We start from the raw sequence: 18,166 nt of genomic DNA, 5'->3' as shown, positions 1-18,166 counted from the left end.
TCTTCTCTATTATTATTGTAGGGAATTACTTATTTTGAAAATCCTACATGTGTAACAAATGTTGATCCATAGAGCTCAAAGTTTCTTTACATTTCAGTCTTCTATTTAGTTCTTCTGTTTCCCACTTTGAATGATGATAACACCGCCCCCAAAAAATCTTTGTTTTGCAAATTAAAGTTTAACTTTTCAGAGTTTTTTTTTTTTTTAATTTTTAACATATGCATTCTTTCATCAGAAAAGGACACAAAATGGAGAGTCACTTTTTATTAGAGGAGCTCAAGGGAGAAGGGGATGAAAACTCCCTGCTCACTGTAATCGCATAACATGACTGTGGAGAAAAACCTCAACTGTTTCCAGAAAACAGTAATCCTTTGGACAGTCAGAAATATAGGTATCCACTGTGCAATATCTTTTGAAAATCATGGGGAATGTGCCTTTTCTTTTTGCATGTGTGCATATATACCTATATAAACCACTACAGATGATGAAGATAATGTTATTGAGTGAGGATTATACATCTTATTTGTTTACTATGTTGTCTGGAGAGATGTCTGAATCTCTCAGGGCATTTTCAGAAGTTTGTGAGACAAAACCCAGTGACTAGGAGCAGGAYAAAATGCAAACATATGTTGTCACTTGTTTTTCTACAGCTGTGCTGGTATTCTAGCTAGCCTGACATTGAAAATGTAGCATTGTGCTTTGGGCAATGGTTCCACTGCTATTGATTTGTGTTCCCGATGAGTACAGCCTAAGAAGCTGAACAGTGAATCATTTTGTGACCAAGAAGAAATAACCAGTGGGTTAAGGTTCCCAGATGTGCTGACGTCCTTTAGAATGCTAAAGTTTAGTTCAAGTTGATATTTCATATAATAAGCTGGCACCAAAGTTTAAATATACAAAAGTAAACTACTGTATACCAAAGTCTACATTGGAAATTTCCTTATTGTACAAATAAGTTTAAAAGTTAGGATGAAGTCACCACCCTTTTAGCTTGTGTCTGGTTTGCACATAAGGTTGTATTAGAGCATCACAGCAATMTCTTTTTGCTTTACAGTCTAGGACACCAGAACAAAATTGCCCTGCTATTTAACAGATGAAAGGACACTCAGCTTCTCCTGAGGATCTTGCTGAAACTATTTTCCAGGGCTTAAAAACATCACTCCCTACCACTGTATATGGCCATTTGGGCCAGTTTGCAAGAACCCTGAAAATACTGATCTGAAACAATGTAGAGAAATACTGACCCCCTTTAAGCTAGATGATTATTGTTACACAGTAGACCCTAATTAGAACCAGATTCATTTACCATAAAGGAGATCTGGAGCATGGGAGACTGCGCAGCCCATATGACGAAACTGGATGAAAAAGCTCTTTCTGTTTCAGCATGAGTAGTAAAAGGCAGCGTTAGGAAGATATTTGCTTGTATTACCAGAAATGATAAAAGACTTTCCATTAAAAAACGATGAGGAAAAACTGTGCATAACCCTAGGAGAAAGGAAAGAGACGGCAGGAATAGCATCATGCTATGTAACAACCTGCCACCAGCTTAGAAATGGACAATAATGACAAATGGACACAAGGGATAAAACCCCAAACACACTGTGAAGTGTTATCTTGGGCAAATGCTTCATATATTGTATCTATCACTGACAGTTACCCAAGGCTTCTGCTTTTTTACACATTGACAGCATTTGTATAGCCTGGCATGCCAATAAAATATTTTGATTTGAAGCTGAGCACTGTTTTTGTTTATTTCTTTCCTTGGGGGCTCGGAAGGAAACCATGACAAGCATGTTGACTTGGAAGTTCATATTTCATTGAATCCTGTCCCTCTGCATCCTTCTGTTACAAAGCTTCCTTTTCCTACCAGCCCCATCTCAGCCACCCCTGCAACGCAATGCATATCAGCTATGCATTGGAGAGGCATAGCAGAAAGAATATGTATAGAAATGGCTTGTTAACAAGGAGGGGGTTGTGTCAAACACCTACATGTAGCTAACTACTTACCATTCATATACCATTCCTATAGCTGCAGCTTTAGCAAAGTGTTTGGCTGACATAAATCCATGCATTATTTGGGGGGTCATTGGTGTTACCGTTGCCAGAGGTCCCCGTGCATTATCACATGCCTGGTCTCCAGCAGCCATCTGGTCGTATGTGATGGTGGCAGCTAATGGTGCTTTGAGCAGAAATCACGTGGGGTTTGCTTGTGACTTCTTTGGTCCTGGGCAAACCCCCTGAGCTGCTTGTCTGTATGTCAGTGTTGGGCTTGAATGTTACAGACACCCAAAGTGTTGAGTGTCCCTGTATAAAATCAGCCTGTTCTCTTGATTTGCACCATCTTCCTTTATCTCAGAGTTGATCCTCAGAARAGAAAGATATAACACTGCACTGTATGCTAATTTTTAGTAGTTCAACACTATTTTATCATATTGAGCTCTTTCTTGTCTTTAGTATACTGATTTCTCACAATCAATTTTTTTGTTACTTAAAAAAAAAMCTGAGAGGACTTTTATCTTAGTTCTATGCATATTTACAACCACAGAGCCAGATTCTAAGATGCTGTGTTCCAATACTGTGTCCCAAGCAGGGCTTTACTCCATTTACTGATATTGAGGATTCAGTCTTTTTCTTTATTACACAATCTGTTTCAGGAGAATATGAGAAACTGCTGGCATTTTTTTTTCTAATAACAATGAAACCAGGATTTAAAATAGACCTCCRTAAAGAATGGAAGAAGCCATTGAACAGCACCATGGTGATGCTGAGAGTGCTGGGGTATCTATCTGCTTTATGAGCTAGTTCCCTTAAGCACAAACTGTCTAATCAATGTACTGACATAGATTTATAGCAGCTGAATGTACAGTCAGTTTTGTCACCTTTTCTTTAAGTTATCTATGTCCTTGCTTAAAAGTTCAGAGCTGGCCTGAATTCCTTTTTATCTAGTAATTATTACAAGGGATAATCATTCAAATGGATATAAATAATCATATTTCTTTTTATAATAACAACATAAGGGAGGTGAATTCAACAGGTACTCTGGGGCAAGGGTCATTTAATTGACACTGAGCAAAAGATTTCTGGGCAAGTAGTTAAAATCCATGAGACCCACTGGGGTGACATTTMTGGTGCGCTCACCAAGCTGAATGAAAACTGTTATGATATTGCTTAATTTATGCTGAATTGCATAATTGATCTGCTTTATCTCTCTAATTACTATTGATAGTAACTCTCCAAATTTAGATTAGTGCAGAGGTGAATCACTGTCTTTGATGTGGTGAGGTGCTTCTGTCCTGCATGAAAGTGGGTAGTTAGGCTATGGATTAACCRTGGGAGTGCACAGCAATTAGGACTCTCCACCTTGCCCTGGCTCCTCTCTGAAGTTCCTCGCCTGTGGAAGAGGTCACAGAAACCAAACTTAAAGCGCATCATTTCTGATGATTTCTGTATATATTTAAGTGCTCTCTTTGAGGGGAAAATCTCTAGTCATTCTAATTCAGAACACGTCCTGTTTTTTTCCCTTGCTGTATGAAGGAACCAGCACCAGAAGCGACGTGCTGCCGGGAGGGCTGGGGAAGCTCCATGGGCCACACAGTGAAGAGCAGCACCCATCTGGCTAGCAGGAGGGCTGTTGTGGGGCCGGGTTCGTTCAGAATAACTCTTTTTTTTCTTGCAAATGTGTAAAGCTGCTTGATAGGAAGCTCAGCAATGACTTCCAGAAGCCGCGTTTGCTGCAGTGCTTGCCATGAGACTCAGCCACGGGCATCCGTGGAGACCTCCTGGCAGCCCTGGGGTGGGCAAGGTGCTCTGCAAGGTGCTCTGCAAGGTGCTCTGCAAGGTCCCTTGCAAAGCATAAGCTTGGCTTGGAGATGAACCCAAACCTGCAGGAGAAGCAACACACCGCTTTGCTGTGACGTTTTAGTAACTTATATGCACAACAAGTGATCTTCTTTTAATCAGTTCAGTGCCTGCACTGGAGGGCTGTGGTTTTCTTTTTGTAGTTTTCTGTGTTGTATTACCACATATTGGGTGAACAATCTGGAAAGAGGGAGGAAAACAGAACTATTAAAAAAAATATATGTTATTGTCCTTGCTACTCCTCTAATAAGGTTATGAATGAAAATAATCYGAAACAAAGCAATTGTAATGCATAGATTATTTTGCTGCTCTATCATYTTGTAGCCCTGTTCCTTATGCACTGCTAAGATTTCATCCACTGCCTGAATTTATGAATTTATTTGTCTCTTCCTACCTTACCAGGGCTAGTTTACTTCTTTCTCTGCACTCTTTGCTCTTGTCCTGTGACTTACTGTTCTTTCTTGCCCTAATTTGTTAGTGGGAGCATGAGAAAATAGTTTCTACTGAAGCTGCTAAATATGTCTCTCATTTATTCAGCTGGTGGGAGAGAGAGAAGAAGGAATGAGGTTCAGCAAAGTAGCCTTTGTAACCACAAGATTGTTTGCACTTTACTGCCGGAGCATGCTGAGACTTGAAGCCTTTGTATGATTTTTATAAGTAGAGAGGCTGTAATTGAACTTTCTTGCTAGACATTAAGAAAAAATAAAAGATTAAAATATTTGTTTTATGCTTTTTCATCCACACAGACAAAAAACAGTTTTTGAAATTATGGGAGTGGGTGCAATTATACAAAACTCTGTGCAAATAATGAGATCTTTGTGAGCAATTTTAAAGAAAGCTAGAGCAGCCTTTTGAGTATTCAATTCAGGAAAAAGCAACCTGACTGGAAGTTTTTACTGGAGCGCTTCACTCACCTACTGTCAAAACTGCTTTCCCAATGTTCATTTTAGATGTGCTTCTAAAATTGAAACTGAGGTCATACAGGCTTGAGATATGGACAAAACTGGGGCATCCTACTTCTGTGTCCTGTACCTGTCTCTATTTTTAATGTATAGAAAATTATGTATCAGTTCATTAAAAAAAAATACTCAGCAATATATACTCAAGTGCTTCATTAAATAAAACAATCTTCTTTTAGTCAGAAACAAACTCTCCAAAAGGAAAAAGGAAACAATCTTTTTCATTGTTTGTATTCAAGCACCACTTGTTTTTGCAGATAAATATGGGAACTTCATAAACCTGACAACACCAGCACAACCAGYAAACAGGTCTTCATTTAAATCCATCTTTCAACAGAAAATGAAAAGGTAATGAGCCAAAATTATATCACAGGAGCCTTTGCTATTTTAGTTTTACTGGAAATGAAAAGAAATGAAAGCAGGTGAAAATTACTAAAATGRCTATGTGAAGAAGAATACATGCTTATATATTATATATATAAAAGCATATTTATAAAAGTAAAAGTAGAAAGTTTTTTATTGCAGTACTAAATGGACCGTCACAGAACTGGAAAGAAATGGAAAATAAGAGCTCTTATTTCTGGATACTTCTGTCAGTAAATAAATAAATATATATATATAAATTCCAACACCTGAAAACTAGCACGCAGAATAACTCAGGTCTATATCCATGAGAGCCCTTGTTTTCTACTGAAATGGTGTATGTCAGAAGAAACAACAGTTATACCCAGTTATACCCGTTAATCTGGTTCAATTTTATTACAATTTATAGCCCATGAGAACAAAATAAGTCTATTGAAGTACATGACAGCAGCAGTGCATGAGTTCGTGCTTAAAAATATTATTCTCAACGTTGGGACATCTGGGCAGCCAGATCTAATCATATTTCTTTATCCTGCCAGAACTAGAACATCTGACATCGGAGTTATTTGTTCAGACATTTTTAAATAGATAGTGCCAGATAACTAACTGTAATCAAAACCTTTCCTTTTTCTGACACTATTTGGATGTGTCTCTACCAGTCCTAAAGAAAAGAAGCAGGGGGTGGAGGGGAGAGATCATATTAAGCGTGAACAAGAGCGCCACAACCAGATTTCCTGCCTCACTTTTGATCCCTCCATGCTACCCAAGAGGTGCAAAGATGCTGGCAGCTGCCTGCAGCTGCTCCCTGGGAATGGGGAAATCTCCACAGGAGCAAAGGCTGGAGCTGGGTGCCCTGGCCCCCCAACTTTTCCCTGTTGCTTGCAGAGCAGGCATTGCCTTAAGAGCTCATCCGTTCCTTAGTCTGCCTATTTGCTACACCATTTAATGTTAGTTACTTGCTGGTTTCAGGACATTTTATCCCATTCGTTTGTCCTAGCACACACTATATTCCCCTAAGACAATTCAGTGAAGTGTAGGAGTTCTCACAATCGTCACTCTGCTTCTACATTTATTTTCTTTACTTTGCAGGAATGCTAGAGCTGAAGGAGAGAGAGTAGAGTTTGATCTGGACGATAGTCAGTATAGATTGAGTCTTGATGTGGATGTGCAGAAAGAGTGGAAAGACACGTGAGAAACACGGGAAGCACAGCTGCCTCCTCCGCACTGTCACTGTGCGCTGCTGCCTTCACCCTGCTCTAGGGAAACTCCAGTTTTCATTTTCAGAAGGCCCATAAATAAGAGAAGCTCCTGTGGCATTGACCACACTCTAAGAAGTCTATTGCCTTACCACAGCAGCATATATGTTTAGTGTGACTTTCGTCTTTGTTAACTATATTGGAAATTGTTTCTAGGTGTATATTATTCCAGTGTAGACCATGCAAGAAGTATATGAGTTAGCTGTTTAAAGCCATACTGCAGTGTTGTCCAAGTTGTATTGACAAATTTTGGACTTAGAGTTATTTTTCAAAGTGAAAATGAAGCTGAAGTTTTTTTGAGAAGTTTCTTAGCAAGATATTCTCATTTTTCAACTCATTCTAGTATTCATTCACATTCAAAACATCCATCTGTTTTGAAGAAAAATGTAAAGTGAAAATGAAATGTTTTCCTTTTTTGAAAAGCTCCATTACCCTAAATGTTTTTATTACTGGTGAGAATTTTTCACTCAGTTTCCTACACTTTGAGTTGGACAATTGCCAGAGCCCACTTTTAAATGTAACACATATAGTAAGTGCACAGGAGAGCCTGCTAATTAATCAGGAGTCAAGGAGATGTTGCAGTTGGCCTTCCTTAGCGTAAAAGGCGTCAGCAGCAGAGATGTCTTCTGAAGCTGGTTCAGAGAAGGCCTCCAGACTGCACAAGCGAGGGAGAAAGAGGCACCTTCATAGCTTTAACACTGAACAGAAGGCCTCTTGATGTATGGAGCAGTGTGTGATGGTGATGTTCCCTGTGGCTTGTGTTCTGGTTACAGATTAATTTGCTTTATGTTCATCTGTCTGGCATGTGACAGTTAATTCATTTTCTCCTCAAACAGAGGCTAAAATTCTACTATGTGACCTAGGGTGAAATCATGAACCAACTGAAGTCAGAAAGTCTAGTCATTAACTTTAGGGAGGCCAAGATTTAATCCTTATTATTCACCTATTTGGGGCCAAATTTTATCATAACTGAGTGGCAACTACATCAGTTTTGGTAAGAGTCAACTCTGAATCCAGTGTGCAGCTCTCACTTACTAATCGTTAGAGAAAAGTTGTGGTCTGTTCCCATTCTGCAAGACACTGTGCAGACATTGTTTAAAGACCATATTTAGAGTGTTGGTATGTAAAATTTTCAATGATATTCTGTGTTTTGGATGGGGAAGAACAAGTTACAAGTCTTAATAAAGGCAGTATAGTTGGATTAAAAAGAAGATAGAGGATAGGGAGTGAGAAAAATAATTGTGCTAACACAGTTGATACTTTACAGGATTTTTAAATTTGGCCCAAGACCTTTAGACTGTTTAATCTCATTTCAACTAGTGCTTTTTTAGGTTAAAGGCTTAAAAGCTTTTATTTTATGATCAGATATCTCTGTTTATTATACCTGGGGAAGTAATATATTGCATAAATTAATGTGATAGGTAATACACATTTTGAGGCATTAAGTAAACATGCCTATCTTAATTACTGGATACAATTGCAAGCAGGTTGGCAAAACTAACAAGCAATTAAGCAGGTGAAGTAATATCTTTAGGGAGGTTACACTTGACTATCAGATAAATGTAATCAACCTGTGATAGCCCTTCATCCTTGTGGTTATTCTTTTATTCAGAAGTCTGAAAACACAGCATAGAAGAACTGATTGCTATAGAGGCTGCCTAAAAGGTAAGTGGTTTCTCCTTGCTGCAGTATGATGTTTTTAGATTTTTGGTTTTTCTTAGGGGGAGGAAGAAAGGAGAGAATAAGAGGAATGGGACATTGCTACTATGTACTGTTGCTACTGTCATCATATTTTCATCTTTATTTTTATCTTTGTTAATGATTAGGAAGAATAAGAAACTAGTGTTTAAATGAAATATTAAATGAATCTAAACTGGAGGAAATAATATTGGCATGAGGCTTTTTTGAAAACAAAAGTATGTAATAATAACAAGAAAGAGTTGCAAAGATCTGGGGGACTGTGGGGCTTTTGGAGCTTCTCCTGCCTTGGTCATACACTAGTTAGTGGACAGCATGTGTGCTGTTGAAAATGCCCTTTGTCAGAAGGCAGTCTTCTGGGATTTAGTGAAATGGGCTTTGAAGTTGTTAGTAGAGTTTGTGTAAAGGGTGCAATTTAGTGCTAGCAGCATTTGGGTAAAGCTAGGTCATTCCAGCACCTCTCAAATAAAGCATGCCTTGTTCAGGATTTCCAAGACAAAGCAACACAGCGTGAGCCCAAGCAGGGAATACATTCCAGATGACTTTTAAAAAACAGCATGGTAAGCAAAGATGAGGCTATGACTAATCAAACTGGTAAGTGGAGACTCTCTTATACTGCATTAAGTATTGGAATATGAGGTACTAAAAGAAAGCTGACAAGGTTGAATAGTAAAAAGTAAGTCATCTATTAAGACTTTTTCAAGATGAGGAGATAAGACAAAAGAATATAATGTGAATGATGCATTAAAAACTTTATGAAAATGCAGTTAAGATTGGAAAAGGGCAATAGAGCCTTCTATTTGTAACTTCTGCTTTGCTACTATGCATGGAGAACTTCTGTCCTGTTGCATTTCCTAAACCATCTGGTTTAGAAAATTGGAGAGAGTGGGAAGAAAAGAGCTAGGTCTCCCAAAATGATAAATGTTGCTTTAAAATCTTGTGATGCAATGATATCATTGGAGTTTTTATGTCTTCTGGCTTTGGACTTTACAAATAGAATTCTAAGAAGTGAGTAGAGATCCTGATATAGATATATATATATATATATATATGCACACACACACACATATAGATCCCGATTTGACTTACTCGGGAATGAGTAAGTCAAATAAAACAAAGTGTTAACCAGCAAGGTGTCAGCACTGATGCAACAGTAAACAAGTTATCAACTCAATTTCCCTAATTAGGTTCTTAATTGGGATAATAATGGGCTTGCAGTGAAAAACTAATATGGAAATGATAAAGAAATTCACAATAACCTAGAGAGCAGAGAATTTTTTTCTTTATAATGTTTATGGTAGCAAAATCAAAGGATAGACTCCAGGCCCAGGTAGAGAGGAAAAATACTCCTTAGTCCAATCCATTCACTGCAACTCAAACTTTTCTGACAGATGAAATTATATTGTTATCTTCCTACTGATGAGCAAATCAGCACCACCTTTTCCAAGGACTTGTGGTTTTTAAAAATTGCATTTATGGACGCCTCATGCAGATTGCATCACAGAGCATGTCTTGGGAAATGGGTCAAGTGGAGATATCCCTTGTAGGGCAAGGGAGCAGGATATCTTTCCCTTCTCCCTATTCATTACCAACATCTCTGCAGTCTTTCTTTAGTTTCCACTTCCCGAAAATCTGAGAAGGTGAGGGAAGGCTGCTGCAGCAGGCCGTGCCCTTACCCTCTTTGTTTCTGCTAGCCTTAATTAACCTCTCCCTAGGTTCACCAAATTTGTGATTAGATTTTTTTTTTTTAAGTTGGGTTCATGCTTGCTAAGCAGGTTTTCTCATAGCTCTACTTGAAACACCATTATTACCATTTTGAATGCTGCATTGTTTGTTCTAGCAACCCATCTTAGTAATTTATCCCATATCTCTATTTTCCCCTTATGGAAAATACAATTATTTTAATTCTTCTAATTGTTTTTCATTTCCTACACTCCAAATTTGTCTCTTTCCCCCAGGCATCTCTTCATCTTAGATCATTGACTGGAAAGGCCTTTTTGGCTCCTTAATTCCTTATCTCTATTCCAAATGGACTAATATTGTACAGTGTTCAATAAGAAAAAATAATTTAATTTGTTATTTCATCCTGCGGTCGCAAAATTGGCTGGCACATGAAATGACTTTCTAGTTTCGGGGTACTTATTGCATCTAAAATTTTAAGGGCCACGTTTCAAGGGAAAGCTCTGTGAAACTTTGGGAAACAATGAGCCCTGCAAATAGTTGCACTCGCATAAATCTGCGTTGTCATTCAGTGCTGTGAACAGATCTTTCAAATGTAGAGCCTTGCTTCCTTTGTGCAGGAAAAACTATTGTGTTGTGTCACAGTCCCCATTGAGAACATTATGCAGTGAATCAGTGTGGTGTATTCTCTTTCTTGATTCTTTTAGTTATTTTGTTTAATCTCATGTAATAGCCAATTAACTTGATTTGCCTTCAGAGCAGGGAAAAACATAAATAAACCTGGCAAAAGAGTGAGGTGGGAAGAAATACAGAGATGCTGTGTGGCGCAACAGGAAATCAGTTGCCATATGGTCAGTTATAAATAGGGCTATCGTATGGCCTTGGCTTATTGGCCATGTCCAGGTTTTCTGCCCCAAGACTTCTATCTACCGACTTCCTTATCTTTGCTTCCTCATCTAGTTTCTGTAGGCAGAAGAGGCCCAGATTTGTCTGGATATGCTGTGACCAAGATGCCTTCCTCTGGGGTCTGGCTGAAGTATTTGGGAGTGACGAGTTCTGTGGTGATGTAGACCAGGCAGGGCTATAAGCCAAAGAAGGAAATGAGAGATTGCTGTAGGCTCGAAATGTCATCTTTCTACATTGAGAAATCTTTTTTCTGTTGGAAATTTAGGGCTGTGACTGTTTGTCTGTGTATTCCAGATGAGAGTTTTAGCAGTCTGGAGCTGTGTTTGTACATGTTTGTATGAGAAAAATAATTCCACTTGGGCAGGTTGGACCCCAAGACATGCACGCTTGCACCTCCCACCTGCATCTTCAGTTTCCTAGTGAACTTTCCTAGTGACTAGTCCTGCTTGAGATGGAAAGAGATGTTGCATCACAGAGGGGGTGAGTGGGTAAGGAAGGATGATTATATGGTAAAAACAAAGGACAGAAAGTATGATCCTGGTTAAGTATTTTGAAGTCTCCAGTGCTGTGGAGCAAATAAACAGAGGTTKTCAGGGCTTCAGATTGAGTTGACCATATTTGTCTAGTCTTTTTATACCTGCCCTATTCTAAGTGACTGGTTTAGCAGCAGCAGCCCTATCTGTGGTTCCAAGTCATTGGAAACTACCATGGTTTCTTACTACCTATGGCTTTTCTGTGAGTTCTGTTTGTTTTCTACACAGTACTAGCTTCCTATGTAGAACCTTGTTTTGCTAACTAAATGAATATCTGGATTTAAGAGAGGATTTTGAGTGCCCCTGCACAAATGCTCACAAAGTGCTATCTTCTAGCACTTACCCTGTCTGCAGACAGATAGCTTTGCTTTTTGTTAAGCATCCTGATATGCAACTCCAGCACAGACTCAAAACTGAATTACACCTACTATATCATCCAAATTTGTCATATATAAATATAGATGTTGAGATGATTAAACACATTAGCAATTTTCACTGTTTCTTTAATTTCATCATTCATTGTTTTTATTTGATGAACCTCTTTCTTATGAAACTTATTAAAATGTTGGTATAAATCTATTCCAAATTCCCTTGATGACTATGTTTATACAAAATGATATACATAATGATCTCCTTTTAGAGACTGCATTAAAATGTGCACTGGCTTTTCAGTTTATAAGAGACTGTGTATCACTCTCATAAGGAATAATCTCTGAGATTTTCTTGTTACATTAGGGAGCTACTGGCACTCAGGCATGGCCTTTACCTCAGTCTGAATCTCTCCGACTCTTATTACAGACTCCCATGATCCCACTAAGACGGGGTGAAATCCTCCACTGATAAGTGAGAACAGCCCTCCCTTAAGATGATAGAGAGCACTAGACATTAAAGAGGACATAACGGTCAGGTTTCATTGACCTAGCTTTTGTTGTCTGGATGTTATAATTTAAATTCAAACCACTTGTTTAAACACCTTTTCCAATCAACAAACAAGGAATTTCAGCAGGTGAATTTTCAGTCATGTTTTAGTACAGGCTCTTTCCAAGGTTGCATCTCTTTCTCCTTTGATTATAAAGACAGCCTCAATAAGTATTTGAGATTAAACATCTAAATAATTAGACAGCTAATGCAAGATGAGTTGAATTCCACCCTGAGGAATTCAGGAAATCAACTCTACTGACCTTCCCCAGTTATATCTTGACTCCAGTTAGAAATATAGCTTGCACCTTCCCTTTTGGGTTGTACATTTACCTTTAACAAATGAATTTGCTGTCTCTGTGCCTTTATCTCAGTTTAATGAAAGGCATTTATCTTTCAGATATGGCAGTGAAGAGTGTAAGTACATCTTATATTGAAATTAAATGTATTGAGTTTTCCAAATTATTTATTAGTGCTTCTATTCCCCTAAAAGGCAAGAACAGGGCAAGATATATGTTGGTGGGTTGTTTGTTTGTTTTGTTGTTGTTTAAACCTTCAGTAGTCTCAAAAATCTGTTGCCTCGGAAGTTTTATCTCTGTTTCATGGAAGTTTTTATTTTCAAATTATTTCTTCAACTCTAAAAAACTTCTGGTACCTGGTGACACAGATAAATATTTTCGTTGAAGGTCAAAAAAGTTATAAATATTTTCATTAGAACAATTATGTAGTGATGCTAATATATGCATCCCACTGTTCCATGTTGCAAACACTTAAGAAATTCATCTTTTGGAATATCAGTTTTTAAAGTGGAAGAGCATGGGTTTTTCTTTTGTTTTGCCAGCTGTTGTGCTGTTWTGTTTAGTGTGTTGTTGCCTCATATGCTCTCACTGACCACTGAGATCTAGATATCCTTAAGAAAAAGGATGTTGTCTTATACAGGCTTTTCTTACTAATTTAATATTTTGTGTTGAAAATAGATCAATGAGGATGCAAGACAAACATTACTTCATTACAGAGAAAAGAACTTTTATCTACCTACATTTATTCTTTCTCATCTCTCCTTCCTCCTGTCCCATAAACAGGGAGAAGAAGGCACAACTARGGGAAAATGAGAGGAGAAAAAGCACTCTGTTGCAATGACTAAGGGGCTCTATATTGAGGGGATATTTGTTGCTTGATTTGTCTTGTAAGGTACTGTAAATTGATTCCTAGGTTTAAGTTTTTTGGGTTTTGGTTTTGGAATTCAAATAAACTTTGTGTTCTCTTTATCTCTTCACCTTCCATATATCCATATATGGGTGTTTAAAAATGTGTTGGAGCTTTGAGTGAAAATGGATTGACATAGAATTACTTAGTTAATTTTATAAAAACGAATGTTCTCTAAATATCCATCTTGAAAACACATAAGCTCTTTCTCCTGGGAGCATTCTTTCTAATTATTCATAATTAATAAATAAAGAACTGTGTAGTTCTACTGAAAGTAGTTATTAAAAGGCTCTTAGAACTAAAAGATCTCTCGGTCAGACATCCAGCTGTGTTAAATGAATGTAGGACTGAATCCAGAGAAATTTTTAGAAAGTTGGTTTTTTTTTTGGGGGGGGGTGGTTCTGAGTTCAAGAGAGATCATCTTGGATTGAAACATCAATTCTTAAATAATAAGTTAGAAGCACACTCAAATCTTACTCGAGCTATCCAGCTTGATTCTGAATTTTCCAGGTGAAGTTCCTGCTTTAAGGCATCCAGCATAAGAATGCTTGGCATAGTCTGATTAAAAGTGATGCTTGTGTTTGGAGGAGGAAGAGACTGCTCCTGCCTTGTTGGAGCTCTCCAAGGCCATGGCTAGCATGGCATTTAGGAGGAGCTCACTGGGCATTGTGCAGTTGGATTTTCAGAAGGACACATCACATAAAACACATCAGAAGGTGATAGAGAATGTGAGACAAGGTGCACACAATGTGCTACCTGCCCGTTTTCACTCTGAAGTGAACACAGCATGGAGAGAAAATATTTTTCTGTCTATTAGTGGACTGTAATGCGAGGATAAAACAGTCTCCTATATAATGTCTAGCTAGAAGAGTGTACAAACATGTGGAATTAGTCGTGCACCCTTCCTTCCAAGAAGCCACCTCTTCCTGATGTGTCCTAGTTGCTAGATACATAATTAACAGCTACTCGTACCCCCTTGATGCTTTTTTTGGCTTAAACTATCCTATACTGTTCCAGCGTGACCCTCTAGGGAGAACAAATTCTCTCTGTAGACTCATGATTTGCAGTAAGCATGCCCTGCTTTATTATAGTCTTTTCTTTCAGCTTGCAGAAGAAAACCCTACTCTAATCAGCTCAGTCAAACAATTGGAACAAGGGGTTATTCAGACTGCTCTCCCTGCAGTGTAATAACTGTGCTATCTTATTTGCTTCTGTATTGGACCTTCCATCCTATACACAGCATGCTGGAAGAAGAAGTTTTCTTTATTGATTCAGACACTGCTGTTGTATTCACATCTTCCTCTTGGACAGTTATACAAATGCTCCTTGATATTCTTTGCTGTGTTATTTTGTGTCCACAATAAATAATCCCTTTGGATTCTTGCAAAAATAGCCTGTGTGGCAAGTAACAAAAAGCTCCTCAGGACAAGAAGAGGCATGCAACCTTTTACTTAAAGTWTCTTAAAGTATCTGAGAACTTTGTTTTGTTTAGAGCATCCCTATTGTATTTCACCTGGGCAGGTGTTCACCTGGGCTGTTCAGGCCAGAACACTGGTCTCCCAAATGCTGTATCAAGCCTTAAGTGAAGTTTGTCCCTATTAAATCTGTCTCTAGTAAAGAAGTTTCCAATTAAAAATAAATAATGCAAACCAGATGTTAAAATACATAGGAAATAGCCTGTTAAGTATGTGAACATCCTTAGAAGGAGAGTACATGTCTACTGAGGAGGGCACACTGGTACACTCTGTGGAGCAAGTCAGGTCTCAGTCCTGTGCTTTTTCTTTATCAGTGCATCTTGATCTTTAATTTCTTTAAGTTCTGAGCAGAGATTTAGGCATGCAAAGTGAAGGCTGAACCACTTGAAAACTKCCAGCAGTTGGACAGGTAGGGCTGTCTTGTAAGAACAAGAGTAAGGGTTCATTGTGTGCAGGAGGCATTGAGTTTTGGTTTGTTAGATCAAAATTTAGGCAATAGCTATACTAAATTGAGAAGCGTCATGTCTTCCTGGATAAGAAGTGTGGTACTTTTTCCAATCTGACACATATARAGAGTAATGACTTTAAATACGCATGAACAGAGAATAGTAGAGGAAATCAGGGATGGTATTTCAGCTATTGTGGTTTCCCCACTCTTCTACTTTTTAAAGAAGTACATAACACAAACATAAYAGTAACATAAAACTACTAAACCTTTGCACGAACAATGTAATTATACATCCTAGACATGCACCTGTTGAAAGGAATTTATTAGTGTTTATGGCAAGAAAAATGAGGAGCTGAAAGTGGTGACCTCTCTTATTAAAATTGACTTACTAGTGTTTGCACCACCTGTTGCTGCAGTGTTTAATCAGTCTCTTTAGATTGGAGTACGTATTGAATTAATACCAGATGTTTTCAATCTTTGCAGTTACTCTAGTCTTTAAATCGGGCCATTTTCAGAAATCATTAAACAATATTGCTTGATACCTATATTTTCCTCAAAAGTTAGCAGAGTTGAAGTTACTATCTTCTCATCTTCCCAGAGAAGACAAATTATCAAACATATCTGAAGGATCTTCTTTCGGGGTTGGTTGTTAATGTACCATAGTCCTCAGGAATGCAGTGGCATGGTAGGATTATAAATCCAAAGACTCAACAGAGGAAATGCATGTAAATACCAAAGGTAAACTTATCTTAATAGTTTCAAAGAGAAAAGCCTTGTCACAGATGGTGAAGACAGACAGACAAAATTTAAGAATGTGGTTGAACCAGGATGCACATGTATTGACTTAACATGTCTGAAAATTGAATTTGTTGATTTGTGCCATTGCACTTCCACAGTCCCTACTGCATGAGGGAGGTTCTTCTCCACAGCCTCCCAGAATCGCTGCTCAGAGCCTGAAGCCCTTTTCCTGGGAGACCTGGAGTGTGAGGGAAGAAAGGCTCTAGGTTCTACCCTGAATGGAAGAGCCTCCTTCCTCCTCATCTTTGGATGGTTTTGACAGTGACTCCATGCCAAGTATATGGACTAAAGCTGTGTGTCCCATGTAGCACATGGACTTCGGGGCTACTTCAAGGAAAGTGGGGAAAAAGAAGGAAAGTATTGCTTGTAGATGCATCTGACAGTGAAGCAATTTTTTTTTTTCCTGTCCTCAAAAGTAACTAAAATGTAGCTGTGTTGTTCAGTCGAGTCAGTTGGGTATCCCTTGTCTTCATTCCCATGTCTCATTTCTAATGAGAGCCTACAAAAACAATGAATATTGGAAGGAGAAAACCGCAAATCCTTTGGCTCTTTGTGCCCAGTGCTGCTGGCCCAAACTTGGTCTTCCTCAACCAGCAGCTGCTCTGAAGCAGAAAGGGATGGAGCAGACCCTGTGGTCTGATACATAATGGGAACAGTATTTGGTCTAGTGCTTGATCCTAACCTGCAAGGTTCCCAAAAGATAGTTTATTAAGAAGGAAAGAGCTCAGAATGCTTTTGCCACATGTGAGGATGCAGGATGAGAGCAGTCGACTCCTCTCTTTTAACAGGAGATGTTTCTCCATTTTTAACATCTGTCAGATTACCTCAGCAATCTTCACTTATGGTGGGGTGTAGGTTAGGTTTAACAAGCATTGCAACATTTATTTATTTATTAGGCTTGAGAAGCACTTTGAGCATTATTTTTTTTTTCAAATTAAGATGCTTAAGATGCTCTGATCTTGCAAGAGAAGCAAAAGAAGCACTGTTGCCTGTATTTCTCTTTTACACTGAATCTTCCTCCTTGTATTTGGTCCACAGTGTCTTGAAATTGTATATGACCATGTATAAGTACCTTAACCATGACAAACACCTGTATGACTTGGGCATGTAATGGTCAGTCTTGCTTTTAAAATGGACTTAAATTTCCTTTTTTTCCACATATCATCAAAACATTATAATACCACAAAAAATATCACACTGTAACATAATTAAGTAGGAAGTAATACATCTTCTGCCACTTTTAGTGAAATYAGAGATGCATACACAAAATGTCTGAGATATAAAATGCAGTGAGTTATTTTCATATGTGTGTTTAAAAAAAACCTTTTTCTATTACTATGCAAGATAATATAACTGGGAGTGGAAAAGAGCTAAAATCACTTTTTGTATCCCCCTGGAAAGTATATTATCTACCAAAGTATTTGTATCTTCATGTTTATAAACACAATCTGGAAATATTCTTTTTGTAGAAAGTGCACTGCAATGCAGTAAGTTTCAAAGGCAAATATGTATGTGAAATGAGGTTCTTTCTTTGAATTTGAATAATCTTAGGGGTGCTTTTTTGTGGTTGTTTGTTTGTTTTYCCTTTCGCAGATACTATTGTTTTACCTTCCCCTGGTAAAGGCTGARACATTAGCAGTAATGTCACAGACGGGTGTCAAGCAACTTTGAAAAATATTTTCCACTATAGCAATCTTTTTTTTTTGAGAACTGAAGTCAAAGCTGACTGAAGTTGCAAGAAAAATCTCATGCTGTCRGTGAAGGTGGATTCATGACATTCATGTGGAACAGTTCTGCTTACATGAAACAGCAGTGGATTTATTTGACTGTAACTGGGTAGATTATTCACAACAAAGAACTTCTTTTGTGTTTCTTTTTTTTTCTGTTTTATTTTGAATTCAGCATGCAGTATCATATAGGCCACTTGATGTCTTATGTCTTTTCCAGAATGGATGACTTTTTTTTTTTAATACATTATTTTTTCAACAACATGTGTGTGAACAAAATTCCATTTTACTTTGGGTGTGTGGGGGAGGTGGAAATCTTAGTTTGGATATATCTTTTTTGG

General features: G+C 38.0%; 1 long non-coding RNA gene across 1 annotated transcript; it reads left to right on the top strand.

The window, feature by feature from the left end:
• Positions 1–8,041: 8,041 nt before the first annotated feature.
• On the top strand, positions 8,042–17,944 carry LOC112947921. Its single transcript, XR_003249497.1, has 4 exons — positions 8,042–8,101; positions 8,620–8,694; positions 13,254–13,362; positions 16,197–17,944. It is a non-coding gene; the product is annotated as an uncharacterized LOC112947921 (long non-coding RNA).
• The last annotated feature ends 222 nt before the right edge of the window (positions 17,945–18,166 follow it).

The sequence above is a fragment of the Nothoprocta perdicaria genome, unplaced genomic scaffold (genome assembly GCF_003342845.1).
Source record: "Nothoprocta perdicaria isolate Ctin4 unplaced genomic scaffold, notPer1 scaffold_25, whole genome shotgun sequence".
NCBI lineage: Eukaryota > Metazoa > Chordata > Aves > Tinamiformes > Tinamidae > Nothoprocta > Nothoprocta perdicaria.
The sequence above is the reverse complement of the archived record's forward strand: the minus strand, read 5'-3'. Positions and strand labels throughout refer to the sequence as shown.